This window comes from Drosophila willistoni (genome assembly GCF_018902025.1).
Source record: "Drosophila willistoni isolate 14030-0811.24 chromosome 2L unlocalized genomic scaffold, UCI_dwil_1.1 Seg168, whole genome shotgun sequence".
NCBI lineage: Eukaryota > Metazoa > Arthropoda > Insecta > Diptera > Drosophilidae > Drosophila > Drosophila willistoni.
Window position 1 is genome coordinate 10993199 of NW_025814047.1, and position 9275 is coordinate 11002473.

Consider the following 9275-nt stretch of genomic DNA (forward strand, 5'->3'; position numbering starts at 1 on the left):
GAATGTCAAAAAATATGAAGAACCGCCTAGAGAACGTTGCTTAAAAGGTCCACATACATCGGTATGTACCAATTCCAAAAGATGCTGAGCTCTATGTTCAGACGCTGACGGAAAAAAATTGAGTATGAATCTTGCTTCTCATACAAGTCACACATGGCATCTTCTCGGAAAAATCCACATTTTCCATGCCAGTCACCATTTTGCGTTTAACAATATTCATCAGACTTGAATAATTCAAATGACCATACCTGTAGTGCCAATCTTCTGCACTTATTTGTTTCGCTCCAAAGCATCGATTGCCTGTCTCCTTAAACACAAAGAGCTTTCCTTCTCTTTGTCTCTCTGCTATTAGTACCATCTCGTCGTCTTGGCGAACCGTCGCTGAATTTTTGTCGAAAGTCACAGTGCATCGCCTATCGACTGCTCGATCAACCGACATAAAATTCGTCTCCAACCCTGGTAAGTGCAAAACATTCTCCAATTTCAGCTCACAAAATCCTGTTTGTACAAGCACGTCACCTCTGCCAACTGCTTTTATGACGTGGTTGTTGGCCAATACAACATCTTCCTCATGTGCAACATAATGCGCAAACATACTGCGCCTGCCACATAAATGAGCCGTTGCTCCCGAATCCACACACCAGCTCGAAGCATCTAGATTTCCTGCCTATAATAGTGTACGATCGATGTTGTGATTGCCGATTTTCTTTTGGCTTTTCTTGAAACTTTGGGCAGCCCCTCTTATAGTGACCTCGTTGCCCACAACTGTAGCACTCCATATCCACCAGAGACCTCTTCTTACGAGTTGGATTTTTTCGCACATTTGCCTGGTATGATGGGGTTGACATTCTCTCGTTACTCCTGCGATCTCCTTCTTCCAGCAACTTAATGCTTAGACTGTCCAAAAAAGGAAGACTATCACGAGTTTCCATCGCAATAACGAAGTTTTCGTATTCCTTTGGCAAACTTGAAAGTAATATGATCACCGCTAGTTCGTCTTCTAGCTTAATATTCACTTCAGCAAGTTTGTCTTTTGTAGAGAAGAACATATTGAGATAGTCGCTCATCTTGTCCTCTTTCAGCTGCAACCCAAGCAACTTTTTATATAGCGACACCCTCCGGACGGGTCCGCTTGGCTCGTACGTTTCCTTGAGCTTATCCCATGCTTCCTTTACTGTAGCACAATTCTTGAGGTAAACCAACTGAGACGGTCTTACACTCAGCGTTATCGTCGCCAAAGCTTTCTGGTTCCGTGCATCCCACGCAGCAACCGCATTCGCTTCCGTAGGCCTCGTCATTCCTATGGAGTTCCATAATTCCGCATGGATCAACACGCTGCGCATTTGAACGGACCAGGAATCATAATTCCCCTCCTCCAACTTTTCTATTTGGTAAAAAGAACTCATATTTTACCACGCGCCTTATGCCGTGTGTCTTTCCGCACAATCACAATCACAAGCCAAAATATACAGAGTTACAAAGCATCTTATATCGATAACCTACAAGCTTAGTACAATCGATATAACCAGGGATAAATACAGGGCTGCAAGCAGAAACATATGGTATTTTCAACAATGTTTCTGCTCTGCTAAGCATGATTGAAATGGGTAACAATTCGTCTCGCAGCATCTATCATCTGTAGTACTTCTGGTTGAGATTTTAGCGACTCCTTTAAAGCTCTTTGCAGTTAATGAATGAAGCATCTGCCTGAATCATGTCCTGTCACTATTATAGATAAGTTAATGGATCTTGGATAGAGGATTATTTCGTTTTTCTGTAATATCAATGAATTCATAGCTAAAAAGTCATGTTTCTCAATGATATCCAGTGCTCAGTGAAGCTCAGAAAGCTCTCGTTATTGTGCTGGCATATATATATATGAAGAACCATTTTCTCGGTCATGTAAGTGCGACCAGGTACTTTATAATGCCATAAGCCTCTGATATTCAACACGTTCAAAAAGTGACCATGGTTCGTTGTCTAATGCAATCATTTCGCCAATCAAGTAATGATATTTTATTAATTTCGGATCATTTCATATGTTTCCTTCAGGGTTAGCTGCCGTTCATTTGACCTGGACGTTCCAGAAACTGCTGCCACTTGTCGATGGAACATTAATTTTTTAATTAATTCTGCTTTTAGCGTATTGGTCAGCATGCTTGATTTTAAAATGATTTTTTAATACTCGGCGTTTTGGCCGACAGCGTTGACGAATATACGGTATTCGGCCAATTCACTATTCGTGGCAACTTTAATTAAATGAAAAACTAGTCATTGCTCTGTGTTCTGTATCATTAATTGCATCAGATTAACGGCTGTGATCGTTTTCTTGATTTTGAAACTACATTGTTTCTGTTTTCATTTTGCGCAGTGTAATCCGACATACGCACACAAGCAAGTGCACACATACATTGACAATTATTTTGGGCTCTCTTTGTGCCGGTCTCTGATCTAGTGATATACGTAAGGCAAATAAAACAATAGTATCCAAATCAGGAGAAGGATAAGGCTAGATCGACTCGATATATATATTTTTTTCTAAATGAAAAACTTTGTCTCTGTTTTTTGATTATGTTTATTTATAGCTTTAGAATTAATTGTGTTAAGTCGAGAAGATGATATAGGACAAATGGGCGCCGTCACAATTGATTGCCATACGGGCTTGTTTTGGCATTTTTCATCACTTTGGCGAGCGTTTCGGGCGATAAATTCTCGCATTCGTGTCGGATATTTTCTTTAAGGGCTTCCAAAGTGTCAGGCTTGTTGATGTAAACACGGGACTTCAAAAAACCCAAACCAAATTGGAGTTGTGCTTAAAGTTGAAACCATGGGCTGAAAATTAAATTTATTCTTAATTTAAATGAGACACACGATGGACAAAAGAATATGAAAAAGTAGAGCTAAAACGGTAGGCAACGCGGTTCACGCTGGTTCGCTTTTACTTTTATTTACCGTTGCCTCTTTTATGAGCGCTTCAGCCTCGCTCTCTTATTCACAAGTAACGGACGGCAGGAAATTTTAGAAACGGAAAGTGCATGATATTAAGAATAAAGCTTAGTCTACATTACTCTATTTTAGTTATCCCGTCCTTACAGACTAAAAAATGGAATGGAATGAATTTGGGAAACCCATAGATGCATTTCGTAATAAACTTGATAAATCATATAAATGCATTAATAAAGATGCAGCAATACAATTAGAAACCTTAATAAACCATATAGGTATAATTGTAAGATGTTATAATATTATAGTATTCACAGTAAATAGTGTGAAGAAAGATTAACATCTCTGCAAACGCGCCTATCCGTCATCCGTGGGTTCAAGCGACTTCCCTCAGCATTGCCACCTCCATCGGAACAATATTCATCAGACTTGAATAATTCAAATGACCATACCTGTAGTGCCAATCTTCTGCACTTATTTGTTTCGCTCCAAAGCATCGATTGCCTGTCTCCTTAAACACAAAGAGCTTTCCTTCTCTTTGTCTCTCTGCTATTAGTACCATCTCGTCGTCTTGGCGAACCGTCGCTGAATTTTTGTCGAAAGTCACAGTGCATCGCCTATCGACTGCTCGATCAACCGACATAAAATTCGTCTCCAACCCTGGTAAGTGCAAAACATTCTCCAATTTCAGCTCACAAAATCCTGTTTGTACAAGCACGTCACCTCTGCCAACTGCTTTTATGACGTGGTTGTTGGCCAATACAACATCTTCCTCATGTGCAACATAATGCGCAAACATACTGCGCCTGCCACATAAATGAGCCGTTGCTCCCGAATCCACACACCAGCTCGAAGCATCTAGATTTCCTGCCTATAATAGTGTACGATCGATGTTGTGATTGCCGATTTTCTTTTGGCTTTTCTTGAAACTTTGGGCAGCCCCTCTTATAGTGACCTCGTTGCCCACAACTGTAGCACTCCATATCCACCAGAGACCTCTTCTTACGAGTTGGATTTTTTCGCACATTTGCCTGGTATGATGGGGTTGACATTCTCTCGTTACTCCTGCGATCTCCTTCTTCCAGCAACTTAATGCTTAGACTGTCCAAAAAAGGAAGACTATCACGAGTTTCCATCGCAATAACGAAGTTTTCGTATTCCTTTGGCAAACTTGAAAGTAATATGATCACCGCTAGTTCGTCTTCTAGCTTAATATTCACTTCAGCAAGTTTGTCTTTTGTAGAGAAGAACATATTGAGATAGTCGCTCATCTTGTCCTCTTTCAGCTGCAACCCAAGCAACTTTTTATATAGCGACACCCTCCGGACGGGTCCGCTTGGCTCGTACGTTTCCTTGAGCTTATCCCATGCTTCCTTTACTGTAGCACAATTCTTGAGGTAAACCAACTGAGACGGTCTTACACTCAGCGTTATCGTCGCCAAAGCTTTCTGGTTCCGTGCATCCCACGCAGCAACCGCATTCGCTTCCGTAGGCCTCGTCATTCCTATGGAGTTCCATAATTCCGCATGGATCAACACGCTGCGCATTTGAACGGACCAGGAATCATAATTCCCCTCCTCCAACTTTTCTATTTGGTAAAAAGAACTCATATTTTACCACGCGCCTTATGCCGTGTGTCTTTCCGCACAATCACAATCACAAGCCAAAATATACAGAGTTACAAAGCATCTTATATCGATAACCTACAAGCTTAGTACAATCGATATAACCAGGGATAAATACAGGGCTGCAAGCAGAAACATATGGTATTTTCAACAATGTTTCTGCTCTGCTAAGCATGATTGAAATGGGTAACAATTCGTCTCGCAGCATCTATCATCTGTAGTACTTCTGGTTGAGATTTTAGCGACTCCTTTAAAGCTCTTTGCAGTTAATGAATGAAGCATCTGCCTGAATCATGTCCTGTCACTATTATAGATAAGTTAATGGATCTTGGATAGAGGATTATTTCGTTTTTCTGTAATATCAATGAATTCATAGCTAAAAAGTCATGTTTCTCAATGATATCCAGTGCTCAGTGAAGCTCAGAAAGCTCTCGTTATTGTGCTGGCATATATATATATGAAGAACCATTTTCTCGGTCATGTAAGTGCGACCAGGTACTTTATAATGCCATAAGCCTCTGATATTCAACACGTTCAAAAAGTGACCATGGTTCGTTGTCTAATGCAATCATTTCGCCAATCAAGTAATGATATTTTATTAATTTCGGATCATTTCATATGTTTCCTTCAGGGTTAGCTGCCGTTCATTTGACCTGGACGTTCCAGAAACTGCTGCCACTTGTCGATGGAACATTAATTTTTTAATTAATTCTGCTTTTAGCGTATTGGTCAGCATGCTTGATTTTAAAATGATTTTTTAATACTCGGCGTTTTGGCCGACAGCGTTGACGAATATACGGTATTCGGCCAATTCACTATTCGTGGCAACTTTAATTAAATGAAAAACTAGTCATTGCTCTGTGTTCTGTATCATTAATTGCATCAGATTAACGGCTGTGATCGTTTTCTTGATTTTGAAACTACATTGTTTCTGTTTTCATTTTGCGCAGTGTAATCCGACATACGCACACAAGCAAGTGCACACATACATTGACAATTATTTTGGGCTCTCTTTGTGCCGGTCTCTGATCTAGTGATATACGTAAGGCAAATAAAACAATAGTATCCCAATCAGGAGAAGGATAAGGCTAGATCGACTCGATATATATATTTTTTTCTAAATGAAAAACTTTGTCTCTGTTTTTTGATTATGTTTATTTATAGCTTTAGAATTAATTGTGTTAAGTCGAGAAGATGATATAGGACAAATGGGCGCCGTCACAATTGATTGCCATACGGGCTTGTTTTGGCATTTTTCATCACTTTGGCGAGCGTTTCGGGCGATAAATTCTCGCATTCGTGTCGGATATTTTCTTTAAGGGCTTCCAAAGTGTCAGGCTTGTTGATGTAAACACGGGACTTCAAAAAACCCAAACCAAATTGGAGTTGTGCTTAAAGTTGAAACCATGGGCTGAAAATTAAATTTATTCTTAATTTAAATGAGACACACGATGGACAAAAGAATATGAAAAAGTAGAGCTAAAACGGTAGGCAACGCGGTTCACGCTGGTTCGCTTTTACTTTTATTTACCGTTGCCTCTTTTATGAGCGCTTCAGCCTCGCTCTCTTATTCACAAGTAACGGACGGCAGGAAATTTTAGAAACGGAAAGTGCATGATATTAAGAATAAAGCTTAGTCTACATTACTCTATTTTAGTTATCCCGTCCTTACAGACTAAAAAATGGAATGGAATGAATTTGGGAAACCCATAGATGCATTTCGTAATAAACTTGATAAATCATATAAATGCATTAATAAAGATGCAGCAATACAATTAGAAACCTTAATAAACCATATAGGTATAATTGTAAGATGTTATAATATTATAGTATTCACAGTAAATAGTGTGAAGAAAGATTAACATCTCTGCAAACGCGCCTATCCGTCATCCGTGGCTTCAAGCGACTTCCCTCAGCATTGCCACCTCCATCGGAAATATCAACATCGTTTCCTGCTATGTCCCTCCCAGACATGCAGTAGACACATTGATAACCCTAGGTTTCTGGCTGGAGTCGACTTTAATCCCAAGTACACCTGGTGGGGGTCCAGGCTCAACAACCCTAAGACCCTACGTAAACTCAACCTGACCACCCACTCATTCGGACAACCTACCTACTAGCCTACTGATCCGGCCAAGATCCCCGATGTCTTGGACTTTGCTATCTCTAGGGGTATCAGCAGTAGCTGCACTTACACAGATGCAGACCACAACCTGCAATCTGACCACAGTGCTGGGAAGATTTGGATAGTCATCGAGTCGACAATACGCACCACCAGGCTACTCAGGAAAAACTCCAACATAGACTCTTTTAAAAGTATGCTTGACGAGATCACTGAGCCCAACGCTTGCCTCAACAGTGGAGAGGACTTCGATGAGACTGTGGAAAAGCTTACCCGAGACATACACGAAGTTGCCTGCACCTGCAGTCCTCCAAGTAGCAGCAGACACCGACCAACACCTCAGAAGGACATGTTCGCCTGGTCTGATGAGATCAACAACGCTTTGCGTGAGAATGTGTCTGGCAACTCAGCCGTAACCCTCTAGACAAAAGGGTCCTCAACTGTGCCACGAAGGTGCTAAAAATGCTTTATTTCCAAGTCCGCAATAAAGCCACTGCTGCTTACCTCCAAGAACTCGAGCGTAACCAGCCTGATCACAATATTTGGCAAGCTACAAAATACTTAAAAAGGCCCACCGTCAGGAAAGTCCCCATCCTAGGATGGGGTCTATGGTGCAGATTTAGAGAGGACAAAGCTGAGGAGTTTGTGACCCATTTGGCCAACTCTTTCACACCTTTCAGCACCTACAGCGCAGAATATGCCAATGCCACCCTGTCCTTCCTTGAGGGCCCTCATCAGATGGCTCTTCCCATCGATAGAGTTAATCCTGAGGAAGTCAAATTGGAGATTAACCGCCGCAAGACAACCAAAAGCCCTGGCTACGATGGCATTGATGCAGTCACCATCGAATGCTTACCGCCGAGAGTGATCCAGCTATTATCCAATATTTTCAACAGGATCTTTGATCTCTGAACCTCTCAAAACCTGGAAAACTTGACCATGAAGTAACCTCGTATCGTCCACTCAGTTTGCTAGCAATTCTCTCCAAGATATGCGAAAGAATATTTTTGGCCAGAGTATTGCCGCTACTGGACGAAGGAAACACTAACCCGGAACACCAGTTTGGCATCCGGCAACACCATGGCTCTCTTGAGCAATGTCATCGCATCGTAAAGAAGCTGCTTCACGCTTTTAAAAAGCAGTATACCTCCGCTGTCTTTCTGGACGTCAAGCAGGCCTTCGATCGAGTTAGGCATGATGGGCTCCTGCACAAAATAGAGCTGCTCCTGCCCGCCCCGTACTACATGGTACTGAAATCATACATAGCAGACAGACGGTTCTACGTAAGGTGTGACAGCTCTTTATCAAGAGCTGAGCGCATCAAAGCGGGCGTCCCACAGGGCAGTGTACTAGGCCCTGTAATCTACACCCTTTACACCGCAGACCTACCAGTGCCTCAACACCCACAACTCCTGATTGCCTCATATGCAGACGACACTGCATTCATTGCCAATGCATCGAACTCTACTGAGGCGTCAGAGATCATCCAGGATCAACTGCTCCCTGGCTAAACAGGTGGGACATCGTTGTTAACACAGACAAGTCGCTGCACATGAACTTCGCAACACGAAGACTCTACTGTCCTCCGGTCAGTCTTCATGGGACGCTTCTCTCGAGCGTGGACTCGGTCAGGTATTTGGTCCTCACTCTGGACAGGCGACTGAATTGGAAGGCGCACCTACAAGCCAAGCGTACTCAACCTGAAGCTGGCTAGGATGCAGTGGCTCATCGGCAGCAAGTCACAGTTCAGCATTCGCAACAAGGTGCTGCTCTACAAGGCCATTATCAAGACGGTGTGAACTTATGGAATTCAGTTCTGGGGCACGGCTTCAGACTGGAACGTAAACATCATACAGCGCTTCCAGAGTAAACTGCTCCGAAGAATACTTAGAGCACCTGCTTTTATTCGCAACTCCTTCGTTCACAGAGACCTGAACGTTCCATCAGTCAGCAGCGAAATAAAGAGATATGGCGTTCGGCACTGCTCTAAGTTGGAGATGCATGGCAACATTCTGGACATCGCTCTGCTAGATAACAGCACTCAAATACGGCGTCTCAAAAGATGTCACCCCCTGGACCTTCCCTTCAGGAAAGACCAGGACTGGTGAATCCTAGGTATGAATTTGTAATTTTGAAACTTTGTAATTTCCCATAACTAACCAATATCTTCTATCATTGTATTTTTCTATCTCTTTCCCTTTCATATATTTTCCTACTTACATCCCACCTCTTATACAATTTGCTTATTGTCCTACTAGGAAAGATTGCAAATAAATATAGACAAAAAAAAAAATCTTAGCACAAAAAAAAATGTTTTAAAATCCCTAAACACACGATTAATTTCTGTCACTACTTGCCAACACATTCGAATAAATGTGCCAGGAAGTCTAAAACAATTGACAGCAACGGAGTAAGACGGCTAACCAATACACCCAAGAGGTGGAAAAACTAACAAAGGCCCTTGAAGGGCCTACATCAGTAAAGATATAAGCCAAGCACTTGCTAATAAATACAGCACTACAACAGTTGTAAAAGCTATGACACAAAATTGTTAGGTTAAACTTACCAAGCAAGTAGGAACATTT